Source organism: Corvus hawaiiensis, chromosome 10 (assembly GCF_020740725.1).
Source record: "Corvus hawaiiensis isolate bCorHaw1 chromosome 10, bCorHaw1.pri.cur, whole genome shotgun sequence".
NCBI lineage: Eukaryota > Metazoa > Chordata > Aves > Passeriformes > Corvidae > Corvus > Corvus hawaiiensis.
Window position 1 is genome coordinate 18,178,898 of NC_063222.1, and position 27,107 is coordinate 18,206,004.

Consider the following 27,107-nt stretch of genomic DNA (forward strand, 5'->3'; position numbering starts at 1 on the left):
GAGCCACTGCTGCAAGCCTGCCCCAAGGAAGTACAGCATCCCAACATATAAAACAGAACACCGTCTAAAAGCGCAAAGAAAATAGGAAAGTTTACTGCCTATCATTTAAATATGGATTTCTATTACAGAAACACACCAGGAGCCTGCCTGCCCTCCTCCCTCAGCCCCTGCAGGGAAACACATCATCTTCTTCCAAAGGTGACAACAGATCAAATAAAAACAGGAGTGACAAAGAGACAGAAGGAGAGGAGTTGCAGGATGCTGCAACTTCTCACTTCAAAGCAATAAACTCTTTCTACCATCAAGCTTATTTGAGTATCAACAAAGACTTGAAAAAAAACACAGGTAGTTTCAGTATCTACACTCATGTTGAGTCCCTTGCCAACCTTTTCAGTATGTCAAAAAAATATTTTTAAAACCCCAGTGGTTTTCAGTAGTTTCTTTCTCCCATGGTTGCTGTGAGAAAGTCTTGCAGAAACCATGGTAGAAATCCAACACTTTAAAACACAAACATGATTGCATACATCTGTTTAGCATGAAGCACAACTCCAAAAATGTTTTTCCCCAAATTATAGTGTGAAATTTCGATAGAAAGGAATACATTTCTTTGAAGTCAGTGCTGTCCTTTCAAGCTGACCTTCAGTCACCTGAATCACATGCCCAAGACCACCAACAGGATGCAATTTCCATCTCCAAAGCTTTGGTCTTATAGGATTTATTGTTTAAGCTGCAAGGGAAGCATGTTACATACTGCTGACAGTGCATTTGCGCATGTGAACAAAGATGGGGGTGAGGTGAGATTAGGACAAGCTCGAGGCAATTAGCTCAGTGGGTTATTTATTTCATGACAGCACAGATTAAAAGGGCTGACTGTCCCTTTGGCCTTACAAGCACTCATGTGAGTTATCAGGCATGTTTTATTGGAGGGAAAGGGAAGAGATGTTATCATCCAGGCAAATATCTCAAGAAACAGTTGAGTATTTGATGGACAGCACTTTGCATGTGGTTACCATGAAACCTCCCAGGATGCCCAAATGCCTTACAAAGAAATGCTCTTTTTAAGCCTTACTGGGGTGGGTGGGCTGGATCAGTCCCAGCTGAGAGGCAAATATGCTGAGTCAGAGGGATCAACTGTCCAGCCCAGGATATCACAACCTTCAGGCAGGGCCAGCCTTGCTTAGTATGCTCCAGTTCAGCAGCAATACCTACAACTGAAGCCTCCCAGTCCCAACTGGTGCAGACAAGCACCCTGCTCATGCCCTTTCCTGCTGGACCAGGCTTCACTGAGGCTCTCAAGGGATCGAGTAGCAGATTTAGTAGTAAAAACCAGACGGCCTCATTCTCACTGACCCATTCGCACCGTAACATATTTCTCATTTCCGAGTGACTGGCTGTTCTCTCTCAGTCCTGGTTAACATTATTTGTGTTTTAATGCTTTCTAGGAACCATTCCAGCTTTACATCACAACAAATACCACCGGGTAGGGGAAACACTTCATCTGGCTGGCCTTGTTTTTGGTACTTCACTTTAGGAACTGGTCCAAGCAGTCAGTCAGAGAAACAGCAGTGCCTGCCCCACGGCCAGAGCTCTCCCCACATACACTCAGCCCAACTGGGGATGTTGCCTGGAAGTTTGAAGGTGGCTTTCATCAAGACTGAATTCTGGAGCTCCTCCAGAAATCCTCCAAGGAGCATGAACAAGCCAAATAAAGAGAAATCCACAAAAGCTTGAGATCAAAGGACTCTTCGGGCTCTTTTTCTTTGCAGCCACATTGGGTATTTCCCATTTTCTTCCTCTCAGTCTCACCAGCAGCATGTGTTTCTGCAGCCATCACTGCCAGAGTAAGTGCCCAACTGAGGCTGAGCAACTGCTGTACAGCACCCAGGAGGAGGTTTTTGTCACCACTTCATGCTAAGAGCTTGCAGTGAACTGTTCAGTGACACCCACCTCAAAACTTCCTGAGCCACCTCTTTACAGGCCATTACTCCTACCAAGCTTTTAAACCCCACTTGTTGTCCCTTCCTTCCCATCCTCAGGTCCAGCTTATGAAACTCATGCTTTACAGCAGCCAGAATGACTTTCAGGTGTGCCTCCTGCCAGAGGAAGAGCTGTTCACCCAGAGTAAGGTTCTGTTCCAGCCCAGGCTGGTTATGGAAGACTTTTCAGAGTGCTGTTTCTCTTTTCAGCACTCACCCTGCTCAGGTCAGGAGGAGGCAGGTAGGAAAGGTGAGCCCACAAGGCACATCCCACCATGGAGGTCTGGGAGCTGCTACTTGCCAATGCAAGTTTGCTCTGAAGCTCAAACCAGGGAATCCTGTCACCAGTTCAGCCCAGGGAAGGGAGAGGGGGACTCAGTGTTACAACACATTAATTATTTACCCACAGATTTTCTCAGGAGCACATCTGCAGGGTGCAGGCAACAAGGAAATCAGGGAGGGAAGAGAAAGGGATGCCTTAAGTCAGCAGGAAAGTGTAAAGAGCTTGAAGCCAGGGTCATTCTTGACAGAATGACCCAGTTATGCAACTGAGAGGAAAAGGAGGATAAAAACCACAAAGGAAGGCTGAACACTGTTAGGTTCCCAAAATACAGAAAGCACAGATAACTGGCACAACTGACCACAAGAATTACATTAAAATACAGATTACACAGCACCCACCAGGATTAAAAAAAATCCTCAAGAAACTTACTGTACATCTTCCCAGCAAACCCACGCAGTGCCACCGAGCAGCAGAGAGAATCTGAGCTCCAGGCAGCACCTGGAGGTCTACCATCGATTTATTCTCAGGGAGAATTCCATTTATCTCCCACCACCAAGTAACAATGCTTGTGGCATGATAATTTTTAGTCAACATTTCAGTGTTTTGGAGTGGAGGGAGCTTTGTGTTGTACTATTCTTCATACATCAAAAAGGTACTAGAAAGCTTGAAAGTTCAGATCCTGGAAAGGCCTGTGGGTTTTATGGGAGGCAGGGGTTCTTTCTACATTTTCTCCCCCCATGCAAAAACATTTCCCATTTTCCACCCAGGCAATAATTTTGAACTCTGCACAGCAACCACCTCTGCTCCAATAGAGATGGTTAGAAGTGCTCTGACAGGCTTCCATCTCCCCTGGAAGTGTCCAAGGCCAGGGTGGGTGGGGCTCTGAGGATCCTGGTCTAGTGGAAGGCATTCCTGTCCAGGGCAGAGAGGTTGGAACTGGATGATTTCTAAAGTCCCTTTCCACCCAAACCATTCAAAGATTCAAGGATTAGCAATGCCCTCCTTCCAGACTCCAAATTAATCTTCTGCTCACATTAGCTTTCATTTTTTTCCAACAAATTAATCATTGCTCCTCATATATTACTAACCAGTGCACTGAATCAGGTCGTCTCACTTTTGGGAGGAGCACCACCTGGTTTGCACAACAGAACCACTGACTGTGCCACATCCAGCCCCAGCACACTGCTCCCCTCCACTCCTTCCCGGGCCAGTCCAGCTCCTAAGCACTGTTTTTGTGCAGGTCCCACAATCCCACCCACACACAGGGTAGTAAATGCTTGCTTTGAGTTTTTGGTCGGTTGTTTTTTCTCTTTAACCAAGTGACATTTTTCAAACCAGATGACTTTTTCCACTTTAAATGTTAGCAAAGGGGGGGGGGGGGGGGGGGGGTGGAGAGAGAAATGGTGAGGAAACCAATCAGTTCATCTTTCTCCTCTAGTGTGATGCAACACTGCCCTTACTCTTACACAGCAGCAGCACTTTTCAAATGTATTTTTCAGCAAAATGTTTAAATGCTGCAGAGAAATTACTTCCCTTCCCCTTCAGACCTGCTCTGCCTCTTTCCTAAAAGGAGAAAAAAAAAACCAGGGGGAGCACACTAGAGGTGACACACTGCTTGTGTGATACCAGCAACAAGCCCTGCTGCAGCACTCAGGTGTGGCAGAGGGATGAGGAAGCTTTGCCACTGATCCAGCATTCTCTCTGACCTGAATGCCAACACACAAGTGGGCAATTAGCCCAGTTACAGATCTCACACCATTTGGCTCCGCTTTCTCCTGGGAAACGTCAGATGGGGTGGATGCAAACACCTCACCAAAGAAGCAATGGCAGTTGGCCACACTAAAGGGGAGGCAGGCGGGGTTACACAGCACCATGGCAAAGCAAAATCCAAATTCAGCATTCTGCAGGGACAGGCCATTAACACAAGCCCAGGTTCTGCAGACGAGCATCAGCCACCCCCCTCCAGCACCGCCTGCTCCCCTGGCCAGGAGCTCCATGAGGGTTTCTCACTGCCCAAGAGGCCCATGACCGCTGGCAATGTCACACTGCCCACCCAGAAAGGCAACACTGAAATCCACCCCTATTTTCCATGAGCTAAGCGAAACAGCTTAAATATTACCCAGCACTGCCAGCCCTTGTGATGGGGAAATGCTTTTGCGATCAGGGGGACATCTTTATTTAAATGGCATCTGTATGGCAGGTGCCATCAGCTTCATCACCCAATCCATTTGTGTCAAACCCTTATGCAACCAGTGCAAATAAGCCCCGTCGCTCACCCAGCCTGCTCACACAAAAGGACCGTGTGCCAAGCACACTGACCCCTCAATTAAAATCACCATCATCCAGCTTTTTATAGAAAACAGCTGAACTCCTAAGGACTCTGCCACCATAACACGAATTGCAAAACTTTCAGGGCCAGCCACGTGGCTTGGGATCTACCCACCCAGGTACGCAGCGACTTCAGAACGCAAAAGGCTCACAGAAAATATGCCCAATGCAAATCACTTTATTTCTGGAAGAACAGAATTTCCCCCCCCCCCCCCCTCCATGTTTTAGCTTACTCCACCTTCCAAAATAGCCTGAACTTAGTCAAGAAAGGCATGTTCATTTTGGAATGAGGCTGCATGCACACAAAGCGCTCACAGAAGAGCTGTGGCAGAACAACTTGTTCCTCAATAGCTATTCTGAACCACGTCTCAGCAACAGATCCAGAGTACATCTCTGTAAACGAGACATGTTGATCTGACAACCTGGTTGAAGTGGTGGGTAGAAACTTAAAACTTTTACAAAAGCATGAGCTCTCACTGACAACTCCCTTAAAGTAAGGGCACGTCGATCCAAGAAAAAAAAAAACAAAAGAAAACAGACATCATTCACTTCTTTTCTAGAGACCTGCTTTGCATCTTCAAGTGTTCAAAAGTCATCAGTCCAGCCCCAGAGTTGATAAAACCAGCTTAAAAACCAATACAATAAAAATTAATGTGTTTAAAGTTTACTTCCTGTTTGAGAAAAGAAAGTTCTTTTTCTGAAGCATTGCTACACAACCACAAGGCCTAGAACCTTATGCTTATTTCACATGAAAGACAAGATACTAATGGAAATTACAGATTTAAGGGAGCAGGGGCTGTAAAGGACTTGATTTATAGCAGAACTTACAACAAGGCCACAATCAATAGAAATCACTGAACATCCTGAACCTTAAAGCTAAGACACTGAGTATCTCAAAACTCCATTTTGCTTGTGATTATTATTTGTGATTGCAAGATCCCAGATCAAAAAGTGCTTCAGAAGAATGACCTTTATCCTCACTGCTTTTACACAGCCTGAACACTGCCTTTCTGAATGGGAAATTATTTTGACATAGTGTGTTAGTATTTTTCTTTTCTGCTTTTGTTTCCACCATTCAAAATTTCACTCAGCATTACAAGTACTAGTTAATGCAATGCCTTTCCACGTGCTCTGTTTCACTGTCAGGCTCTCAGTATCCAGGGCTCCAGCAAAGTGAGAAAATCTTTCGGAAGCGACATTTAAACAAAATAAAGTGCAGAATTTTTCCCCCAAAAGGTTTCACAGGCTTAGGGTTTTATACAATAATATGTTTTTACAAACGATATTCAGGATCCAGTTTAAATCGGTGTCTTGTTTCAGCCACCCTGCCTAAAACATGCACTTATTTTCTTTACAGCAATGTGAATTTGTTCACCGTGGCCAACTCATACCACATCCCTATTGGATGCATATATATATACAGGCATGTGCTGTCTCATCTAAGCTGACCATGACCAACACAAGGCTCATTCAGCCAGGAGGAGGGTTCCTAAGGCGTTATCTGCACCCGGAGTGGTTTAGTGTTACTGGGCTGAAAGGAAGCAGAGAGAGATATCCTGTTTATAGGCTGTAGAGCCCGACGGATAAACAAGTGCACCTCAGTTAAAGGCAGAGTGGGGCAGGGGGAGGGGAACAAAAGAGCAGAAAGCGAGACTCGGCGGGTGCGAGGATACCGAAACGCCAGCCCGGCCCAAGGCTGCCCCGTGCGCCGGGGGCTGCAGAATGTACAGAATGTGCCGCCCCGCCGGCGCTGCCGACCCTCCGCGCCCGGACCCGGCTCGTCTTTCACCCCAGCGCTGGGCCACTTCCTGGCACTCGGTGAGGCGACACCGGAGATGTTTTACCACCCCCTCCTCTCTGCTCTCCCAACGCACGCCCACACCCCCGAGGCTTTCTGTGCATTTTGTGTTTCATCTGCCAGCTGGGCACGCTCGGGGCTTTTGCAATGCCGGAGTGGGAAGGGTGGTGAGCAATGTCACTCACTCTCTGCTGGCCACCTGGGGAAGCCGATAGCCTTCCCTTGGCGTCTGCTGCTGGCCACGGGCAGAGGTGGACCCTGGGCTGGATGGACACGGTCTGAACCAACCCGGTGTCACTTCTGTAAGCCCCATCGCCAGCTACAGCAAGGAGGAGACAGCCCCAAGACATGTTCCTCCCATTCCTCTTCTGTCAGAAAAACACTGAAGTCCATCACCAGGTTAGAAGGAGGTACCAGACTTACTCTCATTTGAATTATCACTTGTTTACATTGGCGTGGCATGAGGGAGGGGGTCTGGGCCAGAACTGTGGGTTGGATGCAAGAAACAGGAGATCTATAGAAAAACCCTACAAACAGCCCTCTGCTTCTGACATTGTTCTGTCCAGCATTAAAGCGATAGAAAAATGTGAAGTTCTGCCTTGGTCCAGACCCAAGAGACCCTTGTGCCTCTAGCAGGTGTAAACCCACAATACTCCTCTCCTGGACTGCCCTTGACCAGGGAGCAGAAACCCTCTGGCTGTTCAACACCTGCCAAGGCACCAATGTTGTGACCATGGTGACTCCCTAGGCCAGTCCCATGGAGCTCCAGGCTACCTCCAGCCTCTGCAGCAAACCTTCTCCAAATAACACCTCAACTCCGCAAAGAGCCGGCAGACAGGGACATCTGGCTGCCGTTGACAACACCCTACTAAACAAGAGGCAAACTGGGCAGGGAACATGGAAGACCTCATGGGCTCAGACAAATAAGCCCTACAGGGACTCTTCCTACCTGACCAATCTTCACATGAAGCATCTAACCCCACTTTCCACACCTTTGCTGCTCCACTGATCATTTTTCCACCCTCACTAGTGAACATGGGAAATGAACCCACATCCAAAGCCTCCATCTTCACCCAGCACAGAAAGGAAAGTTTTGGCTCCCCTGCTCCAAGTTACAGGACTAGCATCCCATGCCAGCTCCCAGCGGAAGATTTTGAACAGAGCACTGACACCTCACAGGGTAACCCAAAACAAGAGACCCAGGTCAAGACTCAGATGTGACTTCTCACATCTGTTTCCTTTTTGGGTTTTACTGCCTTATTTTCTCTACAGGTACAGAAACTCTCTACAATGGAGGGACAAACCTCAACATGTTCTCCAGCTCTTCTAGTCTGAAAGACTCCACCCAAATCCTGTCCTAAGCATGAGCAAGGGAGAATTACCCCTGTGTGTACAAGCAGAGCCTGGATGCCAGCATTCACCCTCTGAGCACTTCCACCACAACGTGGCTGGCACAGCCAACACTTCACAACCACCATGAAAACACCACAGTTCTGCAAGGACACACAAGAACAGGACTTGCTCACACTCTGACAGGTCCTGGGGATGAGATAGTGCTGCCAGGTCCTCGTCTGATGAATTGAGGCCTGGGAAACCTGAGAACTATTCCCAAAAGAAAGTCCTGAGCATGTAATTTCTCACTTGTTTCCTATCCTACTCTTTGTCTCGTGCAACAGAGACACCTCTGACTCATACCAGGTTTCCGAAGAGCCTGACACAACAGGTCGACAGACTCTCCTTGAAATCAAACAACAGCAAGCATGAGGTGACTGTGTTTTGCCCAACACGGACCCAAATTCAAGACAGTCCTCAGAGGCACAACTCCAAGGTAAACAAATGTTGATGAACCCTTTCTCATCAGCTCCATGTAGTTCTGATGCCTTTATTTTGCCTTCCTTCCAGCTGGAAAGAAAGTTCATTGAGAATGAAAGCTAGTGACTCGCAGTGAGCAGTGACAGATGCTGCCTGCCTGTATGTGTGAAAAAACTGATAGGCAGAAATAACACACCTCGCATGTCTTGTGGTGGCAGTGAAGCAATAAATATTCTAATAGACTACTAAGGCTCATAGTAATAATGCTGAGCTCTCTTTACAGAAGCCACTCCCCATGCCAGATGACATCGGCCATGGTATAGATGCTCCTGGAACAGGGAGATATTTTTAAATCTCTCAACGTGGCACAAAACTGTGAGTGCATCAGCCAAAATACCAGCCATCACAGCGTTTATATATAGCCTTGCACATACCGTCTATAGATGGGAACACAGACAGATACATGGTATCTAGCAGCATTACAAACAGACATTCTTCTGCTGGTCTTCAGTACATGAGAAGAAACTTCCTATCCAGCAGCTCTGCCCGTGTCATCCCACCCCGTGCAGTTCTCCATCGGCTTCTGCTCCTCAAGTGTGTTAAGTGCTGCATCTCAATTCTCATCATCAGAAGCCTATCCCTCCACTTCCCACGTGTCTTCTCTTCTATAGGGCAGTGCAGGTGACAGGGTGTCCCCACACCTCTGAGCACCCCTCTGTACACACACCTTCCAAACCAGAACCCATGGGCCCCAAAACTTCCTCTGCGCTGTGACAGGTCCTGAGAAGGGGTTAGAAAATCTTCAAGGCAGTCCAGTTCACTCAGGGACACCTCTGACACGCACAAACTCTAGGCATGGTTCCTATCACAGGCAGGAATACAGAGGTGCTAGTGGGAAAAGAATTTGCAAGCTCCAAACTAGCAACAGCTCCCCATGGAGCACCTGTAATCACTTCCCAGGAGCTCTGTGGGCACCCTAGTTACTGCAGGGGAAAAGGAAAAAAAAATAGTTTTACAAAGTGGCTTCAGGTCCTACAATACATTCTCTCATGAGTATGAAATGTGCATCAGCATTTCACAGAGAGCACTGCAGCCGTCAGACCCAGGGTGATGTTTAAGCTCTTGATACAGTTATCTGCCTAATAATAACCCTAAAGAGCACTCCTTGCCTGGCTGCCTGCCAGACCACATGCAGCCTCTCTGCCCTTTCTGCCTTTTTTTTTTTTTTTTTTTAGTTTTTTAAACTTTGTCAGACATGGAAACGTTGACTAAGAAATTCAGCCTCTTCTGTGAAACAGATTGGCTGAGACTTCTTTGTTGTTGCGGAAAGCATGACTTGGGTGCCGGGGAAGGGAGACAAAGGGGAAAACTCGCATATTTTGCCTTCACGTGTGCTTTATTTTCTCCTCTGGCAGGAAACAGTGAGAAAGACTGACCCAGCTGCTGTCAGCTGCGTTGGAAGTGATTGTATCAGCTCCACCTGCTTAATGTGGGTATTCAAGAGTGCAAGGACAATGATTTGAGACAAATCAGCAGTGACTGGTGTGTTCTCGAGGGACAAATGCTACACTGGTGCATGACACAAGTGATCCACAACAGTGGGACAATGGCCTCAAGGCTGGGGGTAGGAATGAAAGTGGGAGAGAGGGATAAACATCTCCGCCTGTTTTTCTAGGGAAAAAGAGACATTACAAGGGGAGCAGGGCTTGTTCAAACATTTCAGAGTTTGCTCTACATTGTTTCCAGCACTCAGAAGCAACTAATGAACTGCACCAAGAAATCCAGCAGCTACAGCTCAGGGAGGAACATCCTGTCCATGTCAGGCTTTCAAAGCCTTATAAACTGCAAGGAGTTCAACATGGTTTCTTTGTGCTCAGAGAATAGCCTTGAAAAAACAGGCTGTGAGGTGCCACATTTTGCCATCCACATCTGCAGTGGATCTGGCCCCTTGTATTACTGAGCTCAGGTGTGGTGTGGCCCCACTGAAGCAGGTCCTGCAGACCACTCCTCAAGGCTAGCTACCTGTCAGAGTAACAAAGGAGCCTCCAACGAGCACGTGGACAACAGCACAAGCTGAAGCAACTGCAGCTGAAGCACGAGAGAGGCACTTCAATGGTGGTTTTAAAAGGAAAAGATAAAAAGAAAAAGGGAAAAAGCATACCTTTGCAAGTTCCAGCACAAGAAGAAAGCCCCAGGTCACTGCTGTAGCTAATGAGAAGGGCGACAGTGGTGCTCAGCAAGACTGTTCAAAACATCCTCATGACTTTTTTTTTTTTTTAAATCAAGTGAAATACACACAAACAGCATAATGTCCACAGCAGGCTGCTGCTTTGACATCCATACAGCCAGTAAGACCCTGTGAAGTTTTAATGGGCAGGTCAAGCCTACAAAGACTGCTACCACCCTCTCCTGCCTCCACACCATACTCCATTCCCCAGTGGTTTTACTCTGAGAACTTCACAAGCTTTCACCAGAGTTGCTGCTCAGAGAGCAGCCTGCTCGCAGACAAAGCACACACAGCTCCAACAGGAGAGAAGCCCCTTAGCTCATTCTGCATCATATTCCTCCGGGATCCAAGTAAATAAGATCTCACAAAAACAAACGACACCAGGCACGGGACCCTTGTGACCCACATGGGTGAGTTTTCATAAGAATTTACCACTTTTACCTCCACACAGTCAGAGAAGTGGAAGCAAGCCAGGAAAGAAGGGAGGCATCGCCCTTCGCAAACACCTAACGAGCCCAACCGAAAACATGGAGCCCAGCTCCTTTGGAGACATCCCCCTGCACACCCTGGCAAGGCAGGCGGCTGGAGATGAAAAAGACCCACCAGGAAAGCTCTTCCTAGGAGCTGATATTTCAGCTATTAAAGAAGTTTCTATTTAAACAGACATTAATTGCATATGCTCAGGAATTTCTCAGCTTTACCACTTAAAAAACACCCAAAGCCACTTTGAGGCTTTTCCTTTTTTCTCTCCCGCCTTTGTTTGCTCTGTAAACACATTTGTGTTCGCCCTGGATCCTGTAACATTCTGCTGCAGTGACAGCAGCTCCGAAGCAGAGCAGCAGCTACCCACACATCTCACCAGGGACTGCTGAATGTCCTGGGTCCTGCCCCTGCCATCACAGCACACCACGATGCAGAACCCCGTGCACCCCAGCTCCTGGCAGGACCTTCTCCCAGTGCAGGATGGAGCAGAAGATGCCATTGGTGCCATTTGTACCAACAGATAATATTATCAGGAGTGCATACTCATGAACTCAGCCTGCTCCCTCACAGGCTGAAACTCCCCCAACAAAACCCTACCTGTTAGCAGTGGGGTTTGTTTATTAAAGCACTGTTGCAAGTTTACCTGCAGATCAAGGCCTTGATTGTGGCGGGTGGAAGATGTGAAATAACTGCAAATACTCTGTAGCCTTTTGAAGAGGCCGCTGAGGTCAGCCCAGTGATACTTCCCATCCCATGCCAGGCAAGAGTGGGAGAGAGCCTCTGTGCCCAAACACAATCATGGCCAACTGCTACAGTGGGGCTGCCCGTAAAGCTGCTCATGAAGATGCCAGGAAAAAGGACAGGACAAATGGAATCAGGAAACTTGGATTAATTCTTTGCCTTACCGTATATGTACTTACACATGCAGTAAGTGTTATATACACCTGGCAGCATCTGTGCAGCTTTGGGCAAAAAAGCTTTGGCCCTTCCTGGTCAGTAAACAGGCAGTAAAATCACTGCCCTAAACACACCTGGAGGCATGAGAACACCCAGCAGCTCCACCTCCACCCCATCACTGCACACAGCAGGAGACTTCAGCACAGGCATACCAGTAAAAGGCTCTCCAGCCCAAGGGAGCAATTGGTGGCACCGGCCCAGAGGGGCTGCTTGCTGATAGCCCATGATACTTTCTATTATGTCCCTTCATATTGCCTTACATCTCGAACATCTGTTGGCCTCCCACCCCAAGCAGAAGGCTGGGAGTGATTCCTCTTGTCAAACAGGTCTGCTCCATGCCTCAAGCAACACAAAATCTCCTGAGAGCAGCCAGGAATCTCTTTCCCCTCTGAAATCAGGTCACCTCCACTGTGCTCAGCCTCAGCCCACCCAGAAAGTAAGGTCTGAACCAAAACTCAGACACCCTTTGGCTGGGCTGGCCATGCCACCACCACTACGCCCAGCAAAGCAGCCTCTGCAGCACCTCACAGAAGGGGGGTAGGAGAGGGGAGTCATTTTTGGCAATGAAAATGTAATGGAACATTTTGTATCAATCGATTGTGGGATGAGTCATGTTTAGAGCGACTCGCCTCCTCCTCCCCTCACTTCCCCACCCCCCCAAATTATGGACTGCAAGAAATGAGCAGAGATAATGGGCAATTTCAGATGTTCTGAACTCAGGTTTCTCTCCTGCTGGAACAGCATGCCATGACAGTAGATGGACTGAGCTCCAGAGATGTTCTACATGTTCCTATGCCTTATACTGGCTACAGAAGAATTGTGTCTAACTAATGGGCAATTAGGAAAGAACTAGAAGGATGGGGGACTACTTTGTAGAGGAAATGAGGAGTCAGAAGGAAGATCTGAAAAGGCTCAGCAGTAAAAGGAGACAAAAAATAGATGGGGATCAGACATAAGCCCCAGAAAAAGATAAGCAAGCTGGAGGTACATCTCTACGTATGCACACAAACAAATCTCTGATTTGCTGAGTCTCTAGAGGACTAACTCACTCTGAGGGTATAAAGCAGAAGATGACAAGCTGCTCATGCACTTGCCTATTAATGTTCAGCAGTGGGACACAGACAGGATGTGACCACCCAGCACCCCACCACATGGGGCATTCAAGCCTGGCAAAGAGATCTTCCAGCACTGGACTCCAGCCAGGACCAGTACACTCCATTCAGAGAAGAAACTGGTACTTCATATCCTGGGAGATGACTAATTGCAGTAGCTGAGTTATGGCATAGCTTTTAACACACAACGAAGAAACATTAAGGTCATCTTGACTCTCATCTACACCATCCCCTCCCACAGCAGACTCGCTGCTCTTTTTTTCCTCCTACTCCTTTTCTCACTTTCTACCCTCCTCTTCAACATTCTTTCCTTTCAGGTCTTCTCACCTCCCTCCATACCCATCTACCTTCCTCTCTCTATCCACTCCACCAGCACTTGAAACATCCTTCTCATCACCCACAACTCCCACTGCAAAAGCCCTTCTCTTCCAGGAATCTGCTTTATCTGGAGTTTGATCTCCAGCAATTACCTGTGCTAACCCTTCCACAGACCTCAAGTGCACATTTGTCTGCCTTGCTCTGCAGAATCTTTAGGACAAGGATTTTCATCTTCCCCACTTGTAAAGCACAGGATACATTTACCGGGTGAGTAAAAGATAAATAAGCCATCTCAGCATTTCAGGGTAGCTCAGTGGTGTTTGCCTTCCCTCCACTGCAAACTAATCTACCTGTAAGACTTTTTCTTCCTTATCTCTGTTACAAGGTTATCACTTGAATTTATGAGCATTTTTCAAAAAAAGTTGAGACAGGGAGGTGGGGAAACAGAGGGCCTTTACTAGCCCAGTTCAACCTCAGCTCAAACCCTGAGATGTAGAGAAGCTTGTGGGAGCACCACAGGGAGAGACCACAGCCAGAAATAACTCACTGGGATTATTTCAAGCCCCACATGTCTCACTTCCAGCCAGTCTTCAGTAGGTTTTTGGACAAGCAGACACACATGGCTATTTGCTCAGGGAGCAATTACCAAATCTACATCCAATTCCACCAGCTGAGTGCGTGTCTGCCTTTGGAAGGATGCTGGAAAAGAGGTGCATAGGCTGTTAAAATGGAAAGCTGGGGTAAGGAAAAAGAAATTACAAAGGAAAGATTACCCACAACACACAGGGCATCCAGAGGTGACTAAGAGGCAGCCTGGGCTTCAGTGAATAAAAACATCAAAACAGGGAAAGCAAAACCTTCCTCCCATGTCAGAGCCCATGCATGGAACTGGGATGGCTGTTTGGCAACCACGCCCATTCGGGATGGCGGATTTGCATAACACGTGAAGCACTTCCCAGGAATGAAGGTGATAAAATGCTCATTCAATTAAAATAAGAGGGCAAAAGTATTTGCTAGAGAGTTCACTGAGTTGAGATAACGAACCAGCTTTTAGCATCATGAGAACCTAAGTTGTCTGGGGTTTCTGCTCTCTGGCTCCCTGCATTCCTCACGAACCAGCTCCTCACCTACATGAGGACGTCACTCCAGTCACTTCAACACATCCATCCCCAGTGCCCTCCCAGCTTTCAGAAATATTTCACTGGGAACATGCTCAAAAGTCACGTCCTTCTCCATCCCTACAGCCTCAACAAGGTTATCTGATGCAGCTTTCTGACACTTGCACATCTCGGCGGAGAATTAGCTGATAACTAACAAAGCCCTTCGGGAAGCACACGTGTCAGGAAGCCTAAGTGATAACACCAGTGTGCTGTGAGAAACCTCATCCAGACCCTCGGGAAAAATTACAGTTTTTCTTACTGGTTTCATCTGAACTCACCAGCTACCCTCAAGACTGCACAGCAAACAGGAATGCCTCCAAACAAGTAACAGTGGGGGCATTCAAACCCCCCTGTGATTAGACATGGTCACCAAATCAGCAACAAGAAACACAATGAAAATTAAGAACAAAAGTCAAACAATCACCTAGAAAACAACAGGAGACCATGTAAGAACACCAAGCCAACAAGCACCCATTCCTTCACACGGAATGCACCTTCCTGCATAGCAGCATTTCACCCCATAGAGATGGAAGAGCTGGTGCTTAATGCTGACCCTGGAGACTTGCCCAAGTTTTTACATTGCTCAGCACCCTGTGCATAAAAGGGCAGCAGTGGTGACACTCCTGGTGAACTCCTGCTGGCCAAGCTGTCTGGCAGGTATAGCTAAAAAAGCTGGGTTTGGAAAATATTGCCTTTTATAGCTTATCTCAGTGCAGACAGCTGCCTCACACCTCTAGAAATAGCAGGATTTAACAGCCATGTTTGCAGGGACAGATTTTAAAGGTTCCATCTTCTAAGAAACAACCTACACATTCAGAAACAGGAGGCCAGATTTGTTTTGATACTGGAACCCCCTTCCATATGCTAAGCATACCCACGGATTTGCAAAAACCCTGCTCTGAAAACGGGATGTTCATTCAGCAACAGGCGACAAGGAACTTGCGTTCGCCTTCCTATAGAGTCTGCTCCCAGCACAATCAGCAGTGAAGCAGCACATGATTAGGCTGATAGTGCCTTTTGCTGAAAATAGTTGGCAAATAGTGGCAGAGGAGAGCATTAAACGCTGGAAAAACAAGACTAATAACTTAAGTACAAATACCCCACAGGCACAGCCGATCAGCACCTCTCTGTTGTTCCTCTTAAGATGGAGCAAGCCAGGATCAGATCACAAAGCATTGTTATGATTTGTTCAAGGTGATAAGGACTGAGCCACGGGATTCACTCCTGGACCAGTCCCACAGCTGCAAACCCCAGCCCCAAGAGTCTGAAAGAGGTTCTTCAGCCTCCTCAACTCTATCATGCTTGTGAGTGCAACAGTGATAATGTTGTTTTCCTATCTGTTCCGGTTTGGCCAAATTTAGAAATATATCCTCTGAGAGAAGGCACAACCACCCCTCCCCCCACCAGGTTCGGGAAAAAATAAATTTTCCTCGAAGGAAAGTGAAGAAGATAAAACTATTTATTTAACAAACACCCGGGAAAGGAAAATAATGTTAAATGGTAAAATCTTTCACTGTGGAGGAAAAACCTGGGAAAGCGTTAGAGTCCTCCCTTTGGTCTCCTCGGAGCTGGGGCTTGGGCCGGGGCCAGGCCCTCTGTGCCCGGTGGAAAGTCCTCCCGATGTGCTCTGAGGTTGAAAGCAGTCCAGTAGAAAAGGGAGAAAATCCGGAATTCCAGAGAAGGAAAAAAGCAAAGTGCAACTCTCAGTCTCTCTCCGGAGAACGAGAAACTGAAAACAACGGGCCAAAAGCTGACTGGAAAGCAGCAAGCCGGGTGCTTCCTCGCTCCCCTGCTGCAGCTGGGGGGGAAAAAAACCTGCTATCTTTATATGACATTGAACGAGCTGCAAACTGCTTTGAGAAAGTTTTGCTCAGTTTTTTCCTCTTCCCCCTCTCAGGCTCAGTTTAGAGGCATAGAACGGCATAAAAATTAATTTCTGGGCATAGGCAGCGATATGGGATACACATCATAACGTCACCCCAAGACACTATCTTTTAGCAATAACAAGCTTTTTTAGATAAAAAGCACTAAATTCCCATGTGCTGATGCTAAGGTTATAAATGGCTCTGAATCTAACAGGCTCTGAATCTAAAATCTTGCAAAATTTCCATGGTACCACCTTTTACTAGCAATAGTTGGACCAGGTGACTACAGCATCTTCCTCATCAAGAAATTTTTAAACTTTTTTTTTTTAAAACTGAATGAAGGGGTACTGAAGACAACAACCTGCTGTGAAATGACCAAAATTCCTATGCAAACAACTCATTAGCAGTGTTCAAATGCAATTTAAATGACTAGTTGTTAAAGTGCTCCTCAATTTCATGGTAAGTTTCCAAGCAAAATTACATGCTATGTACTATTTAATTGATTGTTTTCTACTTCTTAACATCCATTTATTCCCTCCTCCTGTCCTTTTCTTAATTTCAAGGGATGATAACAATTTTTCAGGGAAGAAAGGAGAACAGCAAATGAGTTGAAGAGGGGTCTACCTGAAGAACAAGGCTGTAGGAGGGAAGTGGCTGCCAAAAACAGGCAGCTTCACCAGAACTCATCCCTCTGATATTTTTGCAGTAGGGGTGTGAGAGAGCACAGCACAAGGATTCTTTTCCTCTCCACCACAGGCAGCCAGGCTTCTGAAACCTGATATTTCTTTAAAACATTGTCCTCCCCCACCAGGACAAGCAGTAAGCACAGTTAACTATTCGAGGACATCAGTAAAGCAACAAGAGCAACCCGTTTCCTCCTTCTGGGCACGTTAGTCCTTGAACCAACACGCTCACTGGAGGAAAACAAGTTGTTCTCATTTGGAGATCTCATCCCAAATGCAAATACCTAACCCACAGGAGCAAAGTCCCCCCCCCAAAGCTGACTGAAGAATTAGGCTGTGAGTGAGACCTCCTGCTGCGTGACCAGCTGGTACAGGAGGACGTGTATGATAAAGCTAATAACAACAGACATTTCTTAAAAGCCTGCACTCCACTCAGATCCCAGGAAAGAGCAGCCATACAATTAGGCGAGGTGCCATCTGGAAATTTCTGAGCTAATGATACGTGTTGGGATCATGTCCCACGCTAGCAACATAGATCAACTTTATGAAATACTCAATGCCTCTTGGTCTACCTTTAAGCAACTGATGCAGAAATATTTTGTGCTCAGAAAAGCATGACTTTATTAGAATAAGAGAGATGGGTTTAACAGCATCACTGCCTGAGGCTGCAAAGCACCCACCTGTCTGCAGGAGCTGAGCACAAACCATCACATGAAATACAGGGATTTGCACTTTTCCCAAATCTGCCACACAGTGCCCTAAGTTCTATGCCTGCACATCAGAATAACACCACTTTCCTCAGACTTCAGGCACAGTTTAGTACTTAATGGATCCAAAACCTTTGCCTAAAGAAACACAAAGTGTAAGATGTGCAGAGGTTTGCAACCTTCACCCCTTCCTTGCCCACATGTGCTAGTCCTGTGCTGTCTGGGGCAGCTTCTCTTACCTGCTGTGGGGCACATACACCCAACCCTTAGTGCGTACTGAACTCCCTCAGAGCACTCAAATCACAGTGCTGGTGTAACCCCTCTGCCAACTATGCAGTGCCAGCCCTGGATTGATCAGGCAACAGCCGAGATGAAGGATGGGCTGTGAACCAAACCTCCTTACATGGGAGCTAAAGCAAGTCCTTTGTGTTTAACACATCATTACAAGAGACTGAGAGAAGCTTAAGAAAGGCAGGCATGGAGTTCTCTGAGCACTCTTGAGAGCCAATGCCATGCAAGGCTTCTCAGGCTGAAGTGTTTATTAGGTGCCAGGCTAGAGGAGAGGGGAAAAAGAAAAATTTAGACAGCTGTATTAATTTACAGGTCAGCCCTTAATGGCTCTGTTCCTGGAGCAGGAGAAAATCCTTTGTGGATCCTGGATAGCATCAGTGTCACTGAATCTGCTCAGGTCCTGGAGAAACACCAGACAGAGAGCCCTGGCAGCCTGCAGTCCCAGCCACGGGCATCACCTCGTCCTCCAGAGCTCCCCCAGCTCTGCCAGCACCCACCAGCAAAGGGGGGCACAGGCAGCACGTGGGGAGCTCATTCTTCACAGTCTGTCCAGCTCTCAAGTCACATCCTCGCAGTGGTGAGATGTTGCACAGAGAAGGATCAGCACATGAACATTAAGAGTCACAAAGCGCTTTCCCAGACGTGCAGATTAGCCCTGCCCGGAGCGCTGGGTTACAGCACCCAGGCACTGCTCATCCTTGTCTTCCAACAAACAGCAGCAGGAAAGGGAGGAAACTGCGAGGGGAACAGAATATCATCATTTCCAGTCCCACCGTGCTGTTCCCAAAACACCAAGCTCAGCCACAAGCAGCTGGTGCAGCCTGGATGTGCCACATCCACGTGCCACCAGAAGCACGGCCATCACATGGGGCCACGTGTGCGCACACAGAGGCAAAGCACAGCACACAAGGAGCAACACAGACCATCATCCCACTGCCAGAATTCCACAGGTCGGCACCACCATGCATGACAGAGGATGAGTGGCTGCTGGGGGAGTCGCTGGGCTGAGGCTTCAGGTGCTGTGACAGCTCCATACATGTGCCCAGTGCCCTGTTTCCTAACCCATCACCTCCCCTGCCCATTCAGGCTGGGCACTCTTTAGGACAGCAGTTCCTTCCTTTGCACCAAGCTCAGCCCAGCCAGGCTCTGACCCCAAAAGCCGCAGTAATCCAATCAGCCTTTTGAAACAACAAGGATTAAAATGCAGCTGAACTCTACAAACCCCCAGCATGTCCCAGCCACAGAAGAGGCTCCAGCAGTTCTTCGCCACTTTTTGTGGCCAAGTGCTTTTTATTGCACATCCATCCTCATGCAAACTAAGACAACTATCTTTCCCTTTCAGAAAAATCCAGACAGTTTTGTACCTCAAGAACCTGCTGCAAATCCACATCTCTGGAAAAACCAAATCTCACATAGAGTATTAAGCCCTATTTAAAAGGGCAAATGAAAATCGACAAGAGGTTTAACTTTCTAACAAAGGTCTTAAGTTTAAGAGAGAGTATGAAGCAACAGGTCTGAAGAAGCCTAAAAATACCAGCTAGCTGAGAAGATACAAGGATTACTAACCAGCAGTGGGAACTATAAAAGGGTTTTCACCAGTGCCCCTTCCAAAGTAAAAAGATGAAGTGCAGCGCTTTCCATTTGAGGTGCAGGACTGGCTGCTCAATGACCCCCAGAGCAGTGTTAAAAGCACTCTGTACATGTTACATGCTCCAAATGACAAGAGGAATTCAGGATGGTGGATCTCTGCTCCAGATTCCCCAGCATGGTTTTAGCTGCCATGAATAAAACAGGAAGCAGAGCATCTCCCAGGTTCCCCCCACACCCCTGACTGTCTGGATGAACTGCAGCTTCCTTTCAGGAAACAGAAAGGAAAGAGCAGGAGGGGCAGGGGGAGGGGAAAAAAGAAAAAAAGCAGCCAGCTACAATACCAGACAGATTAAAAACTTAACACTAAGGAAAAATACAGAACAACACAAAAAACACTGAAACTTTATCCAGTTACAGTAGCTAAACTTCAACTAACAGAACAGGGTTAAATATTAACATTTGAGAGAAAAAACATCCATGTGTTATGCAGCCCTTTAACATACTCTCTTGCTTAAGAGACAAAAATCATACATAAATTATGTTTTCCTTGCTGACCACATGAATATATCCTCATTTAACTCTACAGTGCTCTGCTGCCTTGCTGCACTAACCAGTGAAACTAAAAGGAAAAGCGTGACTGAATGGGAGCTGGCTTAAATTATCTTTATACCTACTCCTGAAGAAACATTTTGCCTTTGAGACCAATCCACTAAGCCAACTTTCCCTGCTACAGAAGGTTTCATTGGGTCTCTCGCTGTTGATCCACAAGCCTGCCTCCACCAGCAATGCACACACTTTGATGAAATCCATCTGACTAAACAAAACAACAAAAAAATCCCAAGTTGCTTGCTATAACAGCAACGATGCACTTACCAGCATTCAGGCAAGCTCCTTTGCTAACATGCTTCCCTCTCGAGCACATCAAATTTGGAACAAGGTCCAGGAGCAAGAGAGAACTGAAAACTGACCACAACAAGCTTCCAAAACAAGAAAGGGGGGGATAAAAAAAAAAAAACCTTACTACAGGAATTCAAATCCTGCTTCCACCAGACCCTGAGTCACCTCCCCTCCCTTGCAATAGATCAGAGCAATGGGTAAACATTTCCAAATATGGAGATCAAAACTCCAAAGGATGTCAAAAAAAAAAAAAAAAAATCACCCTTCTCTCCCTGGCTTTGGCACAGGGATGACTTGCCCCTCTGGAGCATGAGCACATTGCCTTTGCTGACCTACACACAGCGTGGACATAGGGCCACACATAATCATCTTCAACTGTGCTTTGGAGGCTCCTGGCATGGTGGGTGTCACTGCATCTCTGTCCCCTACTACAGATGCACAGGAAGATTCCATGGGAGCAACTCCAGGAGTTGTTGCTGCTCAATGCCTGCAACAAACCTCTCTCTCATCCCTCAACTCACCAGCAGAAAACCTCCTAGAACTACTTTTTGGAGTGTTCTTTGAAGGCAAGTAAGCAAATTCAGGCTGTGGTTATAGCAACACCAGCTTGGCCCAGAAAAGGCAGGCTCAGCCATCAGTCACACCACATCCCACACTGGCTGCTCACCTGGCACAGGGAAGCTCCCCTGACCTGGCTCATCAAGTTAGTGCTTTCTAAAGAGCATGTATTTGAACTTGTGTTACAGAAAAACCCACAAAAACAAAAGACAGCTCTGCAGAAGGGCACAGACTGAATGGACAAGACAAGATATCCCTCCAGGTACAAGGAGCCCCAGGATGGCAGCACCCATCAATCCCTGCTGGGACACACAGCGCTGTATCCCCACCCCTGGAAAAGGGACTTGAGTATCAATGCTCAAGCCCACAAACCAAATTTAAGAGGCAGAACAGTTTTCTTAGAGGGCACAAGTATCCCTGCAGAGTTTGCATGCACACCAAAGCAACATCCCCATTCCAGCACTCCCACAAGCATCAGTCCTCAGCTGCAAAGGCTGACCTACAGGCAGCAGGAGCTGACTCTGCCTGCCAGCGTGGGACAGCAGGCTCCTGGTAGCTGCAGCCATGGCTCCAGGAGCAGGCAGCCTCTCAGGAATGTGCAAAGCAGGACATTCTCAAGGCAAACAGGCTGCCCAGGCAAGGCAATCCAACCAGACCAGAGTGATTCCCCAGCACCACCCACAAGATGCTATTGAATTTATAGGGAAGGAATTCCAGAGCTGACTCTGCCCATGTATGGCCAAAACAAACTGTAAAAAAGCGACATTATAGTACATCTGGCTTTCACTGGTACTGAAGCACAGGCTTCGGGAGGAGCCAAAATCCTGCAGTGACAGAAGCTCTGCAATTACCTCCAGGAACTGAGCAGTGGTCGGGGCCTGTGGCAGCAAGAGTTTAGCACTCAGTATCACAGGTGACAGAAAACATTTAAACCATTGTTTTAAAAAGTAACAAAGTTCTCTGCCTTTTAGAATACACCCACATTTAACTCAGTGATCTATCATCACCACTGCAAAAAAGTCAACCTTGCCAGGCAGCACCAGCACACGTTCATTACACTGGTGGTCATAAAGGCAGCCTTAAAGAGCCAACAGTCCAAGTGCCACTAAGTGGTACACCAGGACAACCTCAATGCATTGCAGGCGGGGACTAGCTCTCCATGGGTGCCCGATTAATTATTTTTCCAAAAGCCCACTAAAACCTCCCACAGGAGCTGTGTGGCTCCCAGCCATCAGCAGGGTCACCTGGAGATTTCTCCATGGTCAGAAACGGGAGATACTCTGAAAACCAATGTAAAAAGTGTCAGGTTCGTACAGGTTTTACCAACTCTGACTCAAGTTTTCCAGCCCTTTGCAGAAAACAATTCCAAAAGTATTGCTTTTTACAAGGGCAATAAAGTAGAGAATTGTCTAAGTCAAGGAAAGGAACAAAAGCATGGAAGGGGAACACCCGTAAGAGCAGAAACCCCATCACAGGCACACTCCAGCCCTTACAGCTCTGGTGTTCCAGCAGAGATGAACAGATCAGACTTCTCCCTAACAGTTAAATGCCACCACCTTGCCTGCCCTGCCAGCAGAGAAGTATCAGCTGTGTCAGCGCGAGAGGCAGAGGGCTTACGGAATGGGAGAGGAATGCAGGCTGCAGTGGCACACATGGTGGGGACAGGGACACAAAACCCAGGGGAGTGAGGGTTGCTCACATTGCCTTTCCTTTGAACAGGGGTCGGACAGGGTACGTTTTATGGCGCTTGGGGTTGAAACCTGGGACTAATGCTTTTGTGACCTTAGAGGGATCCCTTTTCAGCAGCAAAGAGAGCTGTTAGAGGGGGTGGGAGTGCAAGGATGGGAGGGCAGGGGCCTGAACACATGAGGACAAGCCATTTCCCAGCTCCTGGCATGCAGCCCAGAGCTGCTTTTCAGTATGTGCAAGTTATACCCACCAGACCAGGAACGAGCACATGTCTCTTACAGGCTGCACTTGCTGATGGGAGACCCACAATGTGGCTACTCCCCCATCTCCACTTTCCCCAGGACAGCACTAGGATCTCCCCTCCTTTTCCCAGCTGAAATGGCTTTATACCCTCTCCCTTGCTACTGTGCTCACTTTAAACAGACCTGAGCACCTGTGTTCCGTGACTGCTTCAGAACGCCTTCCACCCCAAACAATACAGAGGAGAGAAACCAGAGGGATGGACACATCCATGTCCAACCATAGCCAACCAACCAGGAGCTCCCTGCTACATGACAACACAAATCCCCCTCCCTGCCGCAGTACTAAGCTTGGGAAGTGAAATCTTGGGGGCCTGGGAATAAAATCCAACTCAAGCCTCCTGCACAGCAGGATTGTTATAAAGCAGCCACTGGGTCAGGCATAGCTAATTTAAATTAAAAATTACAAATTACATAAGCAGGATGGCTGAGAATATTTGATTCATAAAAACATCTTGAAGGGGCAGAGAACAGAGGGACTGCTGCAGCATCACAGGGACAGGGGCCACATAACGCAGACAGCAAGGATCAGGGACTCTCAAACGTAGACACACACAACCACACACACAAACTCCTGCTCCTACACCATGCACGAAGGCAGATTTAGGACTTGCAAGCTGAAGTCCTGTGCAGTCAAAAGCCAGCATGTTTGTGACAGTTCCACAGGCAAAGGCAAAAACCGGGTGCAGAGGAATAAATATAGAAAGAAGTCAGGCAGGCAAAGCAGGTGCTGGCTTGTAAAACCTTGGCCAGAAAGGCTCCCCAGGAGGTTGAATCTGGTAGTTTTGCAACAGCTCCACAGAAAGACAGAAGAGACAGAAAGAAAAAAGAGAACATGAATGCATATGCATTCTTTTATCACCATATATAGTATATACAGACATTTGGTATATACACCCCCAAGCTCTCATATGCCACTGTATAGTATATACTATATATGCATTGCCATCTTTGTTTCCATGTGCCTACACTCGTACAGCCTGTGTGTGTGTATGCATTTCTGGTGTGTGCACTTGTCATTACCCCCACGTCGCCTCTCCGTGCGTGCTATGACACCACACATCGCTCCGCAGAGCGTGTCTGAAGCCTCAGCACCATGGCCTGGGATGACTTCTGGACACTCACAGCCTCCCACTGCTGAGCCCTTCTCCACCAAAGCCTCTGTGTGTAAGCACCACCAGGGAACTATCAGTTTGTCTCTTATTTTCCAGTGATCCCGCTCCCCCTCCGAACTTCGAGAGCTACGAACAAGGTGCCACTGTTGGAAACACCTGAGATCCTTTCTGAGAAGTTGCCCCTTGTGCCTGTGACTTGTGTTTACATACCAGTTCTCACGCTGCACAGCCTTTACTGGTGGGATGAACTCAGAGCAGGGCGTTTGGAAACACGCAAGGCTCCACCAGACTCACGACTTCAGGTTTCTTTCCCAGCCCTGAAAAGAGAGACACTTGAGTGATGCACACTGGATGGGCTTCCCAATGGCTTGTCTCCAAAACTGCAGTTTAACCCACACAACTTCTGGGAAATGCAGCATTTCCCCCCCCCACCTTTCTTAAGCAGAAGTGTCCATACTCCTGGACACCTTTCAGCACTTCCAAAAGCAAGACCCACCACCCTAAACTGGGCCAGTGACCAGCTATGTCAGCTGCCAGAGTCTGGCCAACAACTCACACCTCCTCAAGTCACCACTCCTTTACTGCTCTTAATGCCACTGAGAAGAGGGAAGGACAAGGAGATGCCAAATGAGACTTAAAATAAGAGAATAGGATGAACATCTCATTTCTGGCCTTAGGCACAGTGAGGGAGCTAGAAGGCATAATTTAAGGCCTTTTGAAGCTCATGGGGTTACCATTACTGTGAGCAGAGCTACACCACCCTCAGAGCCCTCCCCCTCAGCACAGCCCTTTCTCTGAGGAGTTCTGTTCAATTCCCACTGGGGACTATCTCACCCTTTCCTGAAGATGAGAAGCAGACACCACTTTTTCTTGACGTGACCTGCACAGTGTTGCTTTTGCCCTTCTGCAGACGATGAACATAGAGCACAGGGGACTACCAGGCCATGTGGCCACCGTTTTGGAAGTGGCATGGGACATGCCAGGACACACGTCAGGGTGCACCCTACGGAGGCCAGCAGCATCTGAAGTGCGCATTCCTTCCTGTCCCCATCAGCCCCTGGACAGCATCCCATCCCAGCCACATCCTGGTCACTCTAAAGCCCTATCTCTGCCCATGACAAGCACAGGCTTGTCTTGTCCGCGCAGCTCAGCGGAGAAAGTTTCTGCTATTTGCTGCTGTCACTATGGAAAAGCTCAGTTCAGACTTGTTTGTTGTACCTGTGCTGTTCATGATGGTGCATGTGAGCCCACAAATCTACAACAAAGCAGCAAACTGTACAAGGGTGTTTGGTGGTTCACAGGGCAGGTCTCTCCTCCCTGTCACACAGTGAGGTGGCTTCCTGCCCTTCCAACACCCCTTGTCCCCCATACAATGTCTGATGCTACAACAGCCACAGGGCTCTTGCCTCTCCCAAGCAGCGGCACACATCCATTGTGCCAACACCACAAGAGCACACCGAGCTTCATTCTGACCCAGTTCAGTCCCATGGTCCCTGTGCTGGCACCCAGCCCTGACTCCCCACAGGGAGAGGCAGGTCTGAAAGTCCCCAGGACCATGAGAGCTCCCCTCAGGTGTTATGAGGACAAAATAACTGGAAATTGCAATGGCCTCTCCCACTCACTGCAGGGATGAAGATGAGTAACTGCAGAGGTTTATTGCTGATGAACTCAGCCAAAGAGCAATTTCTGTCCATCCATCAACAAGGAGACAAGTACAAGCAAATATTATGGTTGTGCATGTTTACTTTTCATTTAAAAATGATGTAGAGTTACATACAATTTAGGTCCTTCCCACAGGCTCCTGGCAAAATGCCCTTCGCTCTTATCTGCAAAGGCAGAAGACAACAACATTCCCCTCTGGTTCCAACACTATTTCATTTCATCTCACAACAGCACCTCCAGGAGCTCCAGGTAAGACAATGCTTTTTGGGACCCAACCTGTGTTTAAAATATCTTGGCTCAGGATTGTCTCCCACCAGGTTTAACTCACAAAACATTTACAAGATCAGCGATAGGACTTGGCCAGTTGAACTGCATCTTCCTGGCTTTGCTTCCCACATCAGCTGTCCCCGTCACCTGGGGTTCCTGCAGCAAGGTGAGCAGGACACCACATACCCTCCTTGAGGCATCCAGCTGAAAACTTGCTGTGAAACCACCCTCTCAGCAGAAGTGGGACCCAGCAACCCAGTGATGCCCAGGCAGGCACTCCAGGCACTCCCTCCTGGCAGCACATCCACAGGTGATAAGGACAGGGACAGCCTGACTGGTCACAGCAATATCCATCTGAGCCAGTCTATCAGACTACTCCATTAAAGACAAAATTATCAGAAGCAGTTCATTCACTCACCAGCTGACAATATTGATGCTGTATTGACAGTAAGAATCAATATTTCTCAAGAAAAAAAAAATGAATTTAACACACAAGTACAGAAAGCAACTTTTCCTCTGTTTGCAGATTTAAATCTAAAACCAGTAGTTTACAATGCCTGAATTTAAGCATCAATCCTGTGTTATGGCTTAAGTTTTCTTAGATTGTTCCTATTTTTCAGGAACGGACAGTGGAAAAACCTCTACAAGAATTCCAAGTTTCAAAGAGCAGCAGTCAGCACTTTCAGACAAGCAGGCGTCCCTAACATAACTTCACAGTGGCCATATAGAAATGGAAGTAACCAGACTCCACAATCCCTTTAAATGAAAAAATCTTACCTGTGAAAATGACTTCAGCTAATTACACTTCTCCCACAACAGCCTGGTTTGAATGGCAGCTGATTTTCTGACTACTCAAAAGGTGCATTCGCTTTTAATCTCCTTTACACTTGAAAGCGTTACCAATATTTAGAGCCTATTTATTATTATAATTATTTTTTAAATCAGCATAGCTGTACTTGTTGAAGCCCAAGTGCAAACACCAGTTGAAGTGGGATAAAGCAGCCTCGTGCTGGGATCCTTTGCTCCATTC

General features: G+C 47.4%; 1 protein-coding gene across 6 annotated transcripts in view; it reads right to left on the reverse strand.

The window, feature by feature from the left end:
• LOC125330721 (LIM domain containing preferred translocation partner in lipoma) overlaps window positions 1-27,107 on the reverse strand; it is a 333,960-nt gene that overhangs the window by 287,658 nt on the left and 19,195 nt on the right. For 4 of the 6 annotated variants that reach the window (XM_048314233.1, XM_048314227.1, XM_048314228.1 and 1 more), the window contains exon 2: window positions 24,359-24,465. The gene's annotated coding sequence lies outside the window, so the exon portion shown is untranslated. Of the gene's footprint in view, window positions 1-20,463; window positions 20,573-24,358; window positions 24,466-24,982; window positions 25,084-27,107 lie in introns of those variants that run through there. The other 2 variants (XM_048314231.1, XM_048314232.1) reach the window with 2 other exon arrangements.